The sequence below is a fragment of the Oryctolagus cuniculus genome, chromosome X (genome assembly GCF_964237555.1).
Source record: "Oryctolagus cuniculus chromosome X, mOryCun1.1, whole genome shotgun sequence".
Classification (NCBI taxonomy): domain Eukaryota; kingdom Metazoa; phylum Chordata; class Mammalia; order Lagomorpha; family Leporidae; genus Oryctolagus; species Oryctolagus cuniculus.
Window position 1 is genome coordinate 71,754,471 of NC_091453.1, and position 17,849 is coordinate 71,772,319.

Below are 17,849 nucleotides of genomic sequence, written 5' to 3' on the forward strand. Positions count from 1 at the left end.
GGGAAAAATATGACTCTTTTTGATATTGTGGTAAAATTTAATAGATCTCGAGAGTAGCTTCCTTCTTTCAGGTCTCACGTTCCTCATCTGTTATATGTGAAGTTATGCTAGATTTACTTATTCAACAAGCCAAACAAGGAAATAAGCTAACAGCTGGGGACACAGTGGTGAATCAGACATGGCATACTCTCAAGAATTCAATTTATTAAAAAGTCTAAACAATATGAATTTTCAAGGCCCTTTTCATCTCTGATTCCATATGGCTCATAGCTAATATGTGAATGCTATATGACTGAAAATTCCTTAATCTTCTACCTAAGTTCTATTTCATTAAGACATATTAGCCAAAACTGATCTTCTGTATATAAAGAGAATTGAAAATGAATCTTGATGTGAATGGAAGGGGAGAGGGAGCGGGAAAGGGGAGGGTTGCGGGTGGGAGGGATGTTATGGGGGGGGGAGCCATTGTAATCCATAAGCTGTACTTTGGAAATTTATATTCATTAAATAAAAGTTTAAAAAAAAAGACATATTAGCCATCTAAATATTTACTCAATATTGTCCTCTTTTTTCCTTCAGCATTCCTTATTTGGTTTTCTCTACTTCAATAAGAACTTCAAGAGTCTGGGAAAATGGCCACCGCTGCAGCTCACTTGGCTAATCCTCCGCCTGCGGCGCTGGCACTCCGGGTTCTAGTCCCAGTTGAGGCGCCGGATTCTGTCCTGGTTGCTCCTCTTCCAGTCCAGCTCTCTGCTGTGGCCCAGGAAGGCAGTGGAGGATGGCCCAAGTGCTTGGGCCCTGCACCCACATGGGAGACCAGGAGGAAGCACCTGGCTCCTGGCTTCAGATCAGCGCAGCTGCCGGCTATAGCAGCCATTTGGGGAGTAAAGCAACGGAAGGAAGACCTTTCTTTCTGTCTCTCTCTCTCTCACTGTCTAACTCTGCCTGTCAAAAAAAAAGAGTCTGGGAAAATAGAAAGAATAAAGAGATGGCAGCATAGAGGTATCAGTTGAGCCCTTCACCCTTTCCTGAAATAATAGAAAATGTAAAGATAGGTATGTAATGAAAATGGATGGAGAAAAATAAAGGAAAGAGAGGTGAGGAAGGGAGACAAGGAATTTGATGTCAATTATACAAAATATGGTATAAATTTATGCAACTTTATGAGGAAAAGACCCATTTAAGGTTGAGAGGGGTACTGTCCTTCACATTCAGGAACTGGAAAGTAGCTGAGGAAGGAAATAAGTAGGGAAGCACATGGAACCTCCACAGGGTATTCCGTCTCTGCTGTAGCTACAGTAATGCAGTCTTAAAGCTAGAAGATCTAACCCTTTTCTCTTCTCTTCTCTTCACTACTTACATATGAATTAGCCTTCTACCACAATTCAAAATGACTCTAACGTTTCTAACTGGAGAGGAAGTGATAATTCACTCTCTATCTCCTTTTTTAAGATTCCTAAAGCTCTCTGGGGATCCAAACTCTATTGAAGAAATACTGGTTAGAGTGTCTGCATAGTTAGTAAAATTCCTCAGGGGAGTATTATAAATTCTGATCTTGAACCCAAGAGTTATCTCCCCCTTTAATGTGGCTGGATGGTCTTTTCCCCAACCATCACTACCAGCATCACAAAAAAGGATTCTGTGAAAAGAAATGAGAATTCCAGGGGCCTTAGTGCCTTGGCCCCAGTGTTAGCTATGAGGTAATTCTGGTGCCCAAACAGGCAAAGGTTGAACAAATCACTTACCCCTGCTACAGGTAGCAGGCAAGAAAGTTATTGCCGGACTCACATTTTAAGGGTACCTCAAATCAGTTGTTAGTTATGAAGCCATGTTTACAATGTGTTTAAATGAATATATTTATACACACATGCATACAGAACCTTCTTAATAAAGTCCATATAATTGCTGTAAACAAATCATAACATGGTCTTATTCATTTAGTTTTTTTTTTTCTTAATGGAGAATGGGACTGGGAATGGGAGAGGGAGGAGATGGGGTAGGAGTGGGAGTAGGAGGGCGTGTATGGCAGGAAGAATCATTTAGTTTTTAACATCAAGTTTTTAACCAACCACGCTCTAATCAGCACAGACCTGCCTGCCCTGTTCCTACTCTCCAAAAGCCAAACTGAGCAATTTACAGTTCCAACATCTCAGAGAATAGACAAAGGCCAAAAGTACTTATCTGATCCTTAAATTCCTAACACAAGACCACTGACAGAAGTCCAGTCATTCTAGACCATTCTTATTGGATAAGGGGGAAAAATCGCATTTAGTCTAATGGAGGCACTTCATTGTTGTGGGGATTAGAAGAAATCAAGTTCAAACCAAGGCCCTTATCTTCTAGAACATAAAGCACCAGAGAGAAAAAGGTTTTATAGAACGTGGATATAGCCACAAATGTCATAAAGGAGAAAGAAAGAGGGAGAAATATGAAATTTATCTTGTTTAAGATCAAGTTTCACATAATGCCAGATCTATTAGCATATACCGGCAAGATTATTTTTCCCCACCTACAAATAATCAAACCATCCCCTGCAGCCATAAAAATCAGAAAGAACTAAGTTGGACAGAGCATACTCCTCCATGCTTCCCATCTCAGAGCAGCTGCGTGATTTCCTAAGGATTCTAATGCTGGAGCTAGAGACAAAAGCTCAACTACACACACAATCTGAAAATCAGTTTCTATTCTTCCTCCCTGTGTCCCTTCCCCTCCCCCACTCTGCACCAGAGAAGCTAAACTCCAGTGCACTTTGAACATCCTGAGGACTACTCTGAAAGAGGAAGAATCTGTGTGTATTGGCTAGCAAATGTGCCTCTCCCTTCTTGAAAATAGCAGCAAGCCAGTTTGCCTAAATAGACCCTCAATGCTTCTAGGACCATTCAGGGTATCCAGATTCACTTTGCAGCTGGTTAAAGAAGGTTAGCTCTCCACAGGACTGGTAGATTGAATTTATTGAAGACTTGGATCTTGCTTCTGAGAACAAACACCAGAAAGACTCTAAACTACATGGAAGTTAGCAGGTAAGGAGATTCTGTATTTCAGTGCTGGAATCAGGAGGGTGTGTAGTAAAATTATGCTGATGAAAGATTTTAGCAAATTTCCAGGAGTTTTGAGATGCCTAGCTTGCCTTGCTTGCTTTAAATTAGTCAACCAGTATAAATTCTTTCTGCTTTATTTCTTGGCCAGAATTTTGATAATCCATTCTGTCAGCAAGTATTGCTCAATGTTTCTGCTAGGGGCTCAATGTGGCAAAATACAAAGGAGGTACTCTCCAAGTCTCCAGCACTTTTGCAATTAAGCCAGAAGTAAAAGGCATATTTTAAAATTGTATTTTAAGGGCTCAATGGAGTTTCCGTAACGTAGTGGCAGTTTCCTACAATATGGAAAGAAAATATATGGTGATTGCTGAAGGCAAATTAAACAGCAAGGAATAATCTAATGTTTTCATAAGGTAGTTTCACATTCATATCCCACTTGAATTTCTCAACATCCTGTAATTTAGAGAGGGTATGTGTTACTCCATGAGGAAATAAACTCAGAGAGGTTAAGAAATATTCTTGAAAAACATTCTGCAACTAGAAATTGGCCAGTTCTGAATAGAAAGTACAAAAGAAAGCTCTCTCAACTACAAATGAATATAAGGAAATTTCAAGATCTACTTTGTAATTTATACATATCTGACGTAGGTCAGGTTTACACAGAATCAAAAATTCATACATTTTAATAAGGATCTTTGACCAGAAGCATTTTTGTACTTAACAAAAGGGCTGCCTTTCTGGGTAAACAAATGGGTTGGTGTGCTCCCCCTCCTCGGTTCAATGGTTTTGCCTGCCAGTGTTCTCATTGTTTTGAAACCTAGACAGAGGCAACAATACCATGCATTCACAGGTGATTAATTGAAAAGAAAATGTAACTAGTCATGAACTTGTTTGTGTGTTATTTTAAATTCAAAAATATTTATGTTTTACAATGTATTATAAAATACAATAGATTGTATTGTATTATATATATAAGTGAAGTTTATTTTAAATATTTTAAAATAGCTATCATAACAATTCATAATCACTCAAAATATTATCTTTTTGTTTTACTATTAATGCTCCAATTCAAACTAAAAGCTACCTGTGTCTACATGGTCAATAAATGCCCTCAAGTGCTATATTTACATCAATCACCTTAAGAAAAGAAATATCTATTTCCCAAGGCCCCTAAATATTTATATCCGCCAATCAATTCCTGCAAATAAAATAAGTCAGAATGGGAATCCCGACAGAACAGTAGGCTAAAGAAAGTTTAAAGATTAAGTCTAGGCTTAACCTAGCATATTAATGCCTTCCTAAGCCAGTATCATCAATTCTCATTTTCCACTACTTTCTCCCTCCTACCTTTAGTCAACCTTTTGATGCATTTAGGACCTCTGCTTATTTATTTGAGATAAAAGCAAGATACTTCCATGGTACAAAGAATTGTAAATGTGTCTTCACAGCATCATTGGCTGATAATAAGAGACACTAAAAGGAAGACATTTATTCTTAAGATACATACCCAACCTTGTGAATTTGATGCTATGAAGGGTAACTATCATAATCTCTCAATTAACATATCTCTATACAACTTCTACTTTGATTCGTTTTGTTGTTTCCTATTGAAAAATCTCAAATTTATTGCGATTGAGCCAGACAAGTGTTGATCAAGCTCAATACAGTATGTGGCACAAAGTGAGGCAAGGCATGGCCTCTGCCCTTATGGCATTGACAACATAGGTAGAGATATAAAACCTACAGAATGTAAAAATATGAGTGAGTAAATTAATGTCATTTTTTAATGGCAAAAGAGCTCAGAGAATAAAGACAGCAGTGGGATGGGCTTAATGAAGAAGGGTTCACAGAGGACACAAAAATGAGATAGGACTAGGATAAGGAACCATGCTGAGCACATTTGCCCTGCACATAGTAGGTGGCCAATATGTGTTGTTTGGATTTGATTCTAGTCACAGAAATAATGTAAGCAATATATTGTATCAGGAAGTGAGCTTGGTAACCTATAGGGTACACCAACAAGCCTGCACTGGCTAGGGTAAAGGAATAGGGTTGGGAAGTGAAAATAAATTTGCATGGAAATTTGAGACAAGACTATTAAACATTTAATTTTAGGCGCTTTCTAATGGGAGACTATCAGCAAACTTTAAATAAGTGAGGACATAGTGGAAAAACATTCTGAACAGATGAATTTGAAAAATTTTCATCAGCTAAACTACATTTAGGGAAAACTAGAGACAAAAAGAGCATTTAAATGGTGTAAGTTAATGAGACTCCTGGTAGGTTGATGAAGGTAGAAGTGGAATGAGAAACTACGTTGTGTGGGTATGGGTGTGAGTGTGGGTGTGGGTGTGGGTGTGGGTGTGGGTGCAAACTGTTGAAATTTTTACTTAGTATAGAGTTGGTCTTCTGCATATAAAGTTAATTAAAATGAATCTTAATGAAGAATGGGATGGAGAGGATGTAGGAGGTGGGATGGGAGTGGGGGTGGGAGAGTGTATGGGGGGAAAACCACCATATTCCTAAATTTGTACCTATGAAATTTGCATCATTAAATAAAAGTTTTAAAAAATAAAAAAAGAATAGATGGAAGTTGGTGAGTGATTAGATGCAGGCAGCATGAGAGGAATAAGTTAGAGACGTCTCTGAAATTTTGTACTAGTGGAATCTTGGCAGTGATGTTAGTACTGTTCAAAGGAATAAGTAGCTTGGGGATGGAAGTGTGGGTTGTGGAACATGATGAGTTCTGGTATTGCCCTATTGCATTTTGAAGTAGTAGCAAGAATTCCAAGGACAAATAAATGATGGGTAGTTAGAAAATAATGACCCTGAATGTGAGTTACAGGTAAAAGGTGGAGGGCAATATTGTATCTGGAATCATAGAATAACCAAGGCCATAAAAATGGCTTAGTTTAGAGAAAGGAAATCAAAGAGATGACCAAGGACTGAAGTTTGGGTGGTGCTATACTTTCAGGAAAGAGGAAGAGGATCCAGAGAATTAAGAGCCACATAAATACAATTCTTTTTCTCCTCAAAAGATATCAAGAGTCTTGAAGGAAGGTGCTGGGCTATTTATTCTTTAAGCTTCTCCTATCCAACAATAACTAACACAATACCTCAAACACATCATGGATACTCAATCAACGGTAAGCTATTCTAACATAAGCAGGCATGGGGAACTTTTGCTTCAAGTTGTGCTCCAGCTTGAATGCTGTCATAAATTCTTTACGACCTAACAATGGCTGCCATATACTATTTTGTTTCACAGATTTCGATGAGAACAGATCTAGGCCTGAATAACTGGAAGGTCATCCTTGCTTTGACATTTTTTCATCTGTGTGTTTTCTAACAAGTTACTGAACATCAGTATTTCTTGATTCCTTCAAGTATCAAATGTAGTATGAGCTGATAGACACATTATCCAAATCTGCTATAATAATAAATATGAAAACAACTTGAAATGCCAAACCACCACACAAAGGGTTTTGTTTAAAGCTGATTTATTCCAGGAGAATAAAACATAAGAAAATGGATTGTATGTGAAAGTACTATGTCAATCTACTTTCTGCTCCCTGCATTATATATTATATCTAGGCCACCAGCCCCACAATACTTGTGCATATCTCAATGTGAATTCTAAAAGAAACAAAATATTTAAAACTAGTATTTAAAAAGTATTTCTATGAAATACTTCATTCATTAACTATTATAAGAGCACTCACAAAGGTCATAGAAAAGCAGAATTAAAAGACAAATTGGGGCAGGCATTTGGTCCAGTGGTTATGACATCGACTGGTTAAAATGTATTTGTCCCATACCAGAGTACTCTGACTCCTAATTCTAGATTCCTGTTAATGTGGATCCTTGGAAGCAGCAGGCGATGATTCAAGTGGGTGGGTCCCTGCTACCATGTGGGAGACCTAAATTGAGCTCCCAGATCCCAGTTTTGCCCCAGCCTATTTCTGGTCATAGTGGGAATTTAGGGAGGAAGCCAATGGATAGTCTGTTTCTCTCTCTCTCTTTCTTAGTCTCTTGGTCTCTCTCTGTGTCTCTTTCTTCTGTTTGTGTGTGTGTGTGTGTGTGTGTGTCTATCCACCTCTAATATACAAAAAAGCATTTGAAATCTATGCATGTTTTTTCATTATATTCATTTTCCATAAATCTTTTGAAAGTCCCTAATACTTCCATTAAGACCATCAATTATTAGGATTAAATGAAAAGGATCAAAATAAAAATTTTACACCAAGTTCTGAATGTAATACAGTATTACACTACTTTGTCATAAAGCCAATTACACAGCCACAGATTTGATTATACAAAGGTATATACAGATCATGTGTTTCTCCTTAAAATATAAAGACCTAAATCACTTTTATCCCTAACTGAAGTGTTATTTGGGTTTCAGGCTATATGAACATCTATGTAATATAATTTGAAGATCAGTTAAAAAGCTTTTCCAGTTCAATGAAGCATTAAAAAAAAAACTCCTAAGAAACACATTTATACTAATCAACCCTATTAAAGAAATGGATTTCTGGGTCAGAGTGTCAGTTTCTGATTTGCAGTGAGAAAATACAACTTCTAACAAGCCCAATTGATTCATAATATGTAATGACATGTCCTCATCCCTACACAAAAGGAAATAAAGGAAGTTATTAATCGGATTAATCTGATTAAACACATTCATCTTAAATCCATTAATTTATGTTACAATTCCATTGCTAAAACACCTTCAAATGGCTACTACTTTTGCCTTTAACAATTGTTCACAGGTTAGTAGAGAAAGCACTATTTAAACATAAGTTTAGTTTCACAAAACTCCTTCTATCCCATTCCACTTATCCTTTCATAATCTCTCCCTTCTTTGTGTCCCACCTGTCATTCCTCTGGATTGAGTGGATGCATACAGGAGAAAAAAGAGAGAAAATTCTTAAAAATTTTGCAAGAAGTCAATCAGGGGAAGGTTCTTGTAGAAATAAGGAGAGTCAAAACAGAAGGGTAAAGATAGGCCTTGGCTTTTTAACATGTCATTGGTTTTCCTTTTGATAAGTAAAATGTTATTATCTTATTTAGAGTGCTTGTGGAATGAATACAACACAGACATTTGGGCTCCTACTCAAATGTAAGCAATGGAAAAGCACTTGAAATCTATATATGGAGTCCCCTAGCTCTTTCAGGCTTTCTTTTATTTTCCATAAATCCCTTTTCCATAAAAAAGAAAAAAAATCCAGTTCAGAATCACATTTTGAGATGTCTAAGGTATAAGAGTTACTAAGATTTCTCATCTATCAGATTGATAGCCTTTTTTTAAAAGATTTTATCTATTTTATTTGAGAAGTAGAGTTACAGACAGTGAGAAGTGGAGACAGAGAGAGAGGTCTTCCGTCTGCTGGTTCACTCCCCAAATGACTGCAATGGCCAGAGCTGCGCCAGGAGCCAGGAGCTTCCTCCGGTCTCCCACACGGGTGCAGGGGCCCAAGGACTTGGGCCGTCTTCTACTGTTTTCCCATGCCATAGCAGAGGGCTGGATTGGAAGTGGAGCAGCCGGGACTGGAACCGGTGCCCATATGGGATGCCTGCGCCGCAGGCGGAGGATTAGCCTACTGCGACACCGCGCTGGCCCCTGATAGCCTTTGTTTTTACAAAGAGTTGTCTGTCTTAAGAATTCAATATGCCAAGTCGAATTGGGCTAACAATAATAACACTCAAACATCTCTAATATGTCTTATGTACTTATTCCAAAGTTCCTAGGAAGACTCTAGGCCTCAGAAGATACTAAAAGATGCTTTTCATTCCAAATTGGTTACCCTTTATGCTTAATCTGAATTTGAATTCTTATTTAAGACAATGGATCTTCAATAAAAAGCAATATCCTAGAGAACAATTATCTTGCTTCTGAGATCAGTACACATTATATACATGTATTGAAATGCTCTACTGTAGCCCATAAATATGTACAATTATTGTTAATAAAAAGTTTTTTAAAATAAATAAATGCCCAAAAGTTAGAGGTAGGCCTCCTTAGGCTGTGATCAATGGCCTCAGAACTTCAGGGGAGTCCACATTGCCAATAATTAAGTAGAGACTTACACAGAATGGAAGGAAGATGGTAGGCTTTCTAGTTAGCACTTTATAAAAAGTTAAAAAATACTTGGGCGTTCTTTAAAGTATTTGTATAACCCAAACTAAAGGTGGAAATATGCTTCCATCCAGCACCCACACCCATACTCATGCACTCTTCAAGGTATCTATTCCCTTTCTGTAACTTGAATTTCCCCTTAGATTTGGCCTTATGCATCATTTTTATCAGATCACATAGGATAAAACATTTATTGCACAGTAATATGCAAGTGGATGTACTATGTCAGTATCTATAAACAACTAGGCTTGTAGTAATGCAACACTCTAAGGTACTTTTGAGCTTCACAGTGTCCTGTGTTTGGATTCCAACTGTCTGGCAACAGGATGACCTGATTTCTTCTCCTCTTAGGGAGAATATGCTACTACCGAGGAACCATCTGAGAATTATCCATAATGCAGTTTAGCTCCCCTTAGTTTTTCAAGCATATTGCTTGAAAGCATATTGCTTGAAATACATATTTTCAAGCATATTGCTTGAAATACAAATTAAGAAAGCTACTTATTAGAATGATAGGGATACAGTGATGACAGAAATTTTTCTGATCCGCTACCTCAAAAACAATCCTTTATTACCACAGAGCAAAGCCACTTGGATCATTACTACAAGCCTAGTTGTTTATAGATTAAGTCCCCCTAAAGGATGAGTAGATTTTCTCCAGTCAATATCCAATCACTCAATAAACACTTGTGACATGGTTTTCTATTTTTAAAGCACTGTAATAAGCTAGATCAGGAAAAAGAAAAGACTCTGGTTTTTTCTCCTGCATTAGGGAAGTTCACAATTTACTGATGGAGACAACATTTCTATGTGTTAAAAAATACAATATAAGGTACTGACTGCCATATTATTGGCAAAGATGATAAACATATTAGAAGTTCCAAGAGGGAGATGAGTGTGGGATATTGCAGTCAAAGTAGGTGTTGAGATACTAGAACCTAAACTCAGCCTAGTATGAGTAAGAAGGGGAATGATAAAAATGTATATTTTATTGTGCTTTACTGTTTACAAAACACTCATATTTGTTGAGTTTTCTATTTATTAATATATGCATTCGAAAAATGCTATTGAGTGCCTGTTGTATTAAAAGATCAATACTAGATTATCCCTAACCTCCCTGAGCTCGGATTTATAGAATGAACAACACTTTTATCTTTTTTCATTTTATAATAATGGACTACATGCAGAGGAGGAAAAAGAGCATTGGAGATTTGACCAAAGAAAGGTGGGGCTTCACTGAGCTGTACCCTTATAAAATCTAGGTTTCCTGTATCTTGCTGCTGCTTAGCAGATATGGAGGAATTATCTGCCTTAAAAGGCAGTCTCAAGTTCTAGCTTACCCCACTTCCTCTCTTGCTTCAGCATTATTCTGTTCACCCCCACTTCTGTTCGCAACTCTCCAACACACAGAGATCACCCAGTGCACACTAGCATTTATTAGAAAGGTAAAGGAAGTTTGGGGAGCTCAACTTAATATGACCATAAAGCTACATCTGCATACTGATTTAATCTTTCCGTCTCTCTTGTTGGTTCAATTTGAAAACGTACATAATCAGCCTCACCCAGACTCCATAAGTCACACACACCCTTGGGTCCTTGGATTCTCACCAGTCTCTGACTTTTAAATAAGAAAAATAAGAAAGGAAGGAGGAGTGAGGGATGGTAGAGGGGGAAGTATCAGTATGCTCTTAAAACTGCATTATGACATATATGAAATTTGTTCCCTTAAATAAAAAAATTCAAAAACACATAAAACCATACAGCTACTCTTCTAAAGTTGCCTAATTAGGAAAGGAAGAGAGAAAAAATAAAGCACACTTGCTGCCATTAATGGATTCTGTCTAAATGGATGTGGAAGACATGTAAGCAAAAAGAGTAACTGCAGCACTGTAATAAATGAGATAATCAAATCATGCATATGATAACATTCACAGAGAGCAACAATTTCAATCTGAATCTTAAAGTACAAGTTGACTTCAAAAACTTCATGGAAAATAGAATGAAAAGACAAACTTATTTTTGTGCAAAAATAAATTTGAAACCCTTGTGTAATTTTTTTCATGATACACATTTTCTATGGACTATCTGAAGTCCCCTCATAAAAGTCCACATTCATCTCTAGCTATATAAAAGTAAAATAGGATGCATAGTTTAAGTATCTTCAAGTAGCTGCAGCATGATGAGATAAGGATTCTGAACTAAGTTGCCTTAAAAGCGAGGATCAGGAAGTATTACAAAACAAAAGTCAACAAAACTTGATGAAGGATAAGATAAGGGAGGGGTGGGGTCAAAGATGACCGCCAGATTCTATGTCTAAGTGATGAGAAATTATTAGTATTAATGAAAACAAACAAAAAAAGGAAAAATCAGTTGCTTTTTAATATTTATTTTCATTATATATAAAAGCCAGAGAGACAGACAGAAAGAGATCTTCCATTGGCTGTCTAACTCCCCAAATGCCTGCAACAGCTGGGACAAGGCCAAGCTGAAGCCAGGCGTCATGGGTGGCAGGGACCCAAGTACTTGAGCCATCGCCTGCTGCCTCCCAAGGTGCACATTAGTAGGAAGCTGCAATCAGAAACGGAGCCAGGAGGTCAGTGCTGTAGTGCAGCAATTTAAGCCACCATCTACAATGCTGGCATCCCATATGGCTGCCAGATCAAGACTCAGCTACTCCAATTCCAATTCAATTCCCACCTAGGAAAAAGAATAGAAAATGGCCCAAGTGTTTGGGCCCCTGCCACCCATGTGAGAAACCCAACTGAAGCTCCAGGCTCCTGACTTGATTTGAGTTATCCACACAAAAGTGCTATTTTTAAACCATAAAAATTGATAAACACTCCAAGAAAAAGGAAAAAGCTAAGAACTGAGGACAAAACATTGTCATTTCTTGGCAGATCTTGGCTTTACTGATGTCCTCAAATGACTATTTGAAAAACATGTCATTGATGTAAAGAAATCAAAATGAAGAACTGGTTTGTTAGTCATAATCCCTGATTCTAGTCCAAGTCCTGTCACTAACTATGTGCTTTTGAGCAAGTCATCACTAGCCCACTTCCATCTCTAGGTTTCAGTTTTTTCATATGTAAAAGTTTGTTGAACAGGATTTTGAAGATTGCTTCTGGCTCAAACTGGCACCTACAGAAAACATCTTCTACTAACCTGGATCAATTATATAATTTCCTTAAAAGAAAACAACATAAAAGCTTACTAGCCATTCATTGTGTTCTAGATATATAAGCAAAGTATTGTGCTAACCACTGTAGAGGAAGAGTGGATAAGTTTAAGAGTTAGAAGTAAATTAAAAGATGTGAAGATATAGTCCCTGCTTTCTAGAATTGTACAATCCAGTTGAACCTACTGCTCACTTTCAACTGATTCATAGTGAATCAAACTTCATCTGTCAGACTTACATATAATCTTAGTTGGATGAGGAACAAAAAGCTTGCTGGATATGATTTGTTCCCCCAAAGCTTCATATGCTGGAAGGTTGATCCCTAATGTAATAGTACCTACTGGAAGGTAATTAGGTCATGGGGCACCATGCTTGGAGGGGTTTAATGTAGTTCTCACAGGACCAGGTGAGTGCTCACAAGAACAGATTGTTACAAAGCAATTTGCTTGGCCCCTTCTTCACACAGCCATTTCCCTTTCTGCTTCTCTACCACATTGTGACACATCCATGGGAACCTCTACCAGATGCTGCTTAGACTTCATAGCCATTAGAATCAAGAGTAAAATAAAACTTTACTCTCTATAAAGTACCTGTACATGGATATTTTGTCATAGCAACATAAAAGGATAATGACACAGCTTAAATTTAACTCTCATACAAATTTTGCTTAATTTTTGGCTTTGCTAGAATATTTTCAAAAAAAAAATCCTTGTTACTGGGGCCAGTGTTGTGGCACAGTGAGTTAAGCTGTTGCTTTTAACACCAGCATCCCATATCAGAGTGCTGGTTCAAGTCCCAGATTCTCCATTTCCCATCCAGTTTCTTGCTAATGCATCTGGGAAAGCAGTGGAAGATGGTCCAAGTACTTGGGCTTCTGCTACCCATGTGGTGACCCCAGTGCAGTGCTGTTTTTAACATAAGGCCTAGCCCAGACCTGGGTGTTGCAGCCATTTAGGGAATGAACCAGCAGATGAAAGATCTCTGTTTCTTCCTCTCTCTACTGCTCTTCTAAAATAAATAAATAAAATCCTGTTACTTCTTTGAGAGCTTCACCAAAGAAAAAATAAGAAATAAATATAATAAGTGAACCATAATGAGTTAGTATAATTCAACACATTTTTCCCACAGAAGCCTTTTAGTTAATGAATACAAATTTCATAAGTACAACTTCAGGAATATAGTGATTCTTCCCACCATAGCCGCCCTACTACTTCCACTCCCACCCCATCTCCTCCTCCCTCTCCCATTCCCAGTTCCATTCTCCATTAAGATTCATTTTCAATTAACTTTATACACAGAAGACCAACACTATACTAAGTAAAGATTTCAACAATTTTCACACAAAAAAATGTTTGAGAACAATTTTTACAGTTAATTCTCATAGTACAATTCATTGAGGACAGAGCTCCTGCATGGGAAGTTAGTGCACAGTGATTCCTGTTGTTAATTTAACAATTGACACTCTTATGTGTGACATCAGTAATCACCCAAGGCTCTTGACATGAGCTGCCAAGGCTATGGAAGCCTCCTGAGTTCACAAACTCCGACCTTATTTAGACAAGGCCATAATCAAAGTGGAAGTTCTCTCCTCCCTTCAGAAAAAAGTATATCCTTCTTTGATGGCCTCTTCTTTCCACTGGGGTCTCACTCACAGAGATCCTTCATGTAGGACATTTTTTGCCACAGTGTCTTGGCTTTCCATGCCTGAAATGCTCTCATGGGCTTTTGAGCCAGACCACAATGCCTTAAGGGCTGATTCTGAGGTCAGAGTGCTATTTAGAATGATTGCCATTCTGAGTCTGCTGTGTGGACTGCTTCCCATGTTGGAACATTCTCTTTTTTAATTCTAACAATTATTATTGCCAGACACTTTATATTATTTATATGATCTCTTTAACACTTAATCCTATCTCTATGATCAATTTAGCACTTAATATGATAGTTTAACACTTAAGATGGCATTCTTACCACCCAGTTTAATGGGATTTGGGGTCCCATGGCAAGTTTATTTTTCTATAAGCACTAAAATATTGTATTTTGCCATTCTCTGCATAATTCCAGACACATATTAAGCTCCAATTAAAGATTAGACTTTACCATGATGCTTGATATAATTTTTACATTTATTGATCTGTAACCATATATCTGATGTATTGCTATGTTAGCAAAAGCAGAAGACTACCAAAGAAAATATACAAGGAAACCTTCTAATATATACAACCCACACATACATTCACAGAGTTTTGAAGGCTATTTAAAAAATGGTTTCACTGATTATTGTGATGGGTATGGATACTTCCCATTCATTTTTTGTGTTGTTTACCTGGATTTTCAAATTGTAGACAATACATACAAATTTTTATTTACTTACTTGCAAATATTCATTTGAAAGACACACAGAGAGGAATAAGGGGGTGGGGAGTGGCACTGTGGTGTAGTGGGTAAAGGTGCTGCCTGCAGTGCCAAGTCTCAGCTACTCCACTCCCAATCCAGCTCTCTGCTATGGCCTGGGAAAGCAGTAGAAGATGGCCCAAATCCTTGGGCCCTTGCACCCACATGGGAGACCCAGAAGAAGCTCCTTACTCATGGCTTCGGATCAGCACAGCTCCGGCCATTGTGGCCAATTTGGGAGTAAACCAGAGGATGGAAATCCCCTCTCCCTCTCCCTCTCCCTCTCCCTCTCCCTCTCCCTCTCCCTCTCCCTCTCCCTCTCCCTCTCCCTCTGTGTAACACTGACTTTCAAGTAAATAAATAAATCTTAAAAGGGGGGGGGGTATAGATACCATCTACTGGTTCACTCCACAATGACCAGGGATGAGCCTGGGTCAAAAATGATTGGGGAACACAATACAAGTTCCCTACATGGATGGCAAGAACTCAAGTACCTGAGCCATTACCTCTGACTCCCAGGGTCTGAATTGGAGGGAAGCTGGTCAGGAATTGAGGCTGGGAAATGAACTTAGGTACTCTGATGTGGGCACAGTGTCTTAGGAGCTAGATTGAACATCTACCCCAAAATGTTTATTTATTATTTACTTCTTTAACTGAAAGACTAAAAAATAACCACAGTCATTCCAAAAGACTGCGAATTGGGTCAATGTTTATTTTTCTAGATTTAATCAAATAAAATTTTGCTTTTTTCTCATTGTTATGCATTTTTATTTCCTTCTTTTTTGACAACATTTGGTGATTCCACTTATTCCAGGCATAAAGATTATTCACTTAGGCCAGCGCCACGGCTCAACAGGCTAATCCTCCGCCTAGCGGTGCTGGCACACTGGGTTCTAGTCCCAGTCGGGGCACCGGATTATGTCCCGGTTGCCCCTCTTCCAGGCCAGCTCTCTGCTGTGGCCCGGGAAGGCAGTGGAGGATGGCCCAAGTACTTGGGCCCTGCACCCCATGGGAGACCAGGAGAAGCATCTGTCTCCTGCCTTCGGATCAGCACGATGCGCCGGCTGCAGCGCACCAGCCGTGGCGGCCATTGGAGGGTGAACCAACGGCAAAAGGAAGACCTTTCTCTCTGTCTCTCTCTCTCTCACTATCCACTCTGCCTGTCAAAAAAAAAAAAAAAAGATTATTCACTTACACCCGTATAAAGTAATCAAACTCTACAAGAGATAAAAGCCATTTCAAAATACAGTCATGGGCCGGCGCCACAGCTCACTAGGCTAATTCTCCACCTAGCGGCGCCGGCACACCGGGTTCTAGTCCCGGTCGGGGCACCGGATTCTGTCCCAGTTGTCCCTCTTCCAGGCCAGCTCTCTGCTGTGGCCCAGGAAGGCAGTGGAGGATGGCCCAAGTGCTCGGGCCCTGCACCCCATGGGAGACCAGGAGAAGCACCTGGCTCTTGCCTTCGGATCAGCGCGGTGCGCCGGCCACAGCACTCCAGCCGTGGCTGCCATTGGAGGGTGAACCAATGGCAAAGGAAGACCTTTCTCTCTGTCTCTCTCTCTCACTATCCACTCTGCCTGTCAAAAAAAAAATACAGTCATGAATTTTTATTGTCAGAATTCAAGTATGACTTCAACATTTCAGATAAACAGCAGATTTTTAATACAAAATATTTTCATACTATTGTGGAACTCTGACTATGAAAACCTCGAGAATGGTCCTCTGTATTATACCATAGAGAACAGAGCTGAGAGAAAAGATGAATGGCTGTGAACAGCTTCCCATGTGTATCTAACTACAAGTGCACTGGAATATTTTTAATCTGTCATTGTCTACTCTCTATTATCTCCTATCTAATGACTGAATGAATCATATAATTTAAGATGCAGTCATCAACTCTATATTTATTCACACAAGTGAGATGAGAAAGCTTGTCTATATTCAGAAATAATTTACTGAAAGATGTCTTTATAAAGTGCCTGTTAGATAAATGGAGGGGGGGAAACCTGGCTTTTATTCTTTGTGTAGTTTATTATGATTTATAAATACTATGGAAAATATATATGAGAGCATGAATAGGAAAGTGACATATGGCAATGTAATAGCAGAATATGCTAGTATTTTTAACCTAAAATGCGATGTCTGTTAAAAATTTTAAGCTTCTATTTTCAATTTACTTTTTTAATGTAAAACTTAATTTAGCAAATGAAAACAGAGTATAGCATGTAAATATTGATTTACTCCAAATATGTTTCATAAATGTTCAAAGCTTAGATTAAGGAAAAATGCCTAAAATACAAATATATTTAGCTCCACTAAATATTCCAATATCATATCACAAGTAGAGTTGTTTTAACAAGGTCCTATATAAAATTTATGCTACATATCAGCAACTCTGGAAAACAAAGATATTCATTACAGAAAAGGAAGTAAATCTTAAATAGATTGCCAGAGTTATTCATGCCCAACATGTGAAACCTCAAAGAAATTTATCAAGGGAGCACAATAATGCGTAATCATATTTGTCTTGGCAAGAAATCACAGAATTGTTTTGCTGTTGCTATGGCACTAATGTGTGCAACATTTTATGCTATAATGTTTTCTGCCACACATGCTATAAATGAAATAGGCAATCTGTATATACTTTTAAATCCATGAAATATTTTCACACAAGTATCCCAGTCTGAAACTTTTTAAACATCTCATTGAGGGAATTATTACTGTAGCAGGAGGGAACTAAATTATGTGAAGCATCCCCTATGTGCCAAGAAGTATATCTATGCTTGGTTAATTCCAATAATTACCCTGCATGGAAACTATCATTGTATCAATTCTTCAGGTAAAAGGGAGAGGTGTGATTTGTCTAACCCTACCTGGTTTCTATGCAGGTGAAATAGGCTTAAAACAATGTTCCAATGCAAAACCCAGGCTCTCTGTCCATCCCTAACTCTGACAAAATTTCAGCTCATACTTTACCTTGACCCCTTAAAATACTGTAATTCACAAAAGAGTAAGTGAAAATCTCAATGCATATGCTTCCTTGGATCACTACGAGTTTTCTTAGAATTTCCCTATCCATATATGTAATTTCCTCTGAAGTTGCCAT

At 38.2% G+C, this 17,849-nt stretch overlaps 2 protein-coding genes across 4 annotated transcripts in view; both read left to right on the plus strand.

Moving 5' to 3' along the window:
• The window catches only part of LOC103351946 (mortality factor 4-like protein 1), a 74,605-nt gene that overhangs the window by 40,852 nt on the left and 15,904 nt on the right, over positions 1 to 17,849 (plus strand). The window lies entirely within an intron of this gene.
• CYSLTR1 (cysteinyl leukotriene receptor 1) overlaps positions 2,568 to 17,849 on the plus strand; it is a 42,479-nt gene continuing 27,197 nt past the window's right edge. Inside the window, exons 1-2 of one of the 3 annotated variants that reach the window (XM_051827362.2) lie at positions 2,756 to 3,020; positions 6,013 to 6,184. The gene's annotated coding sequence lies outside the window, so the exon portion shown is untranslated. Of the gene's footprint in view, positions 3,021 to 6,012; positions 6,185 to 17,849 lie in introns of all 3 variants that reach the window. The other 2 variants (XM_008272957.4, XM_051827363.2) reach the window with 2 other exon arrangements.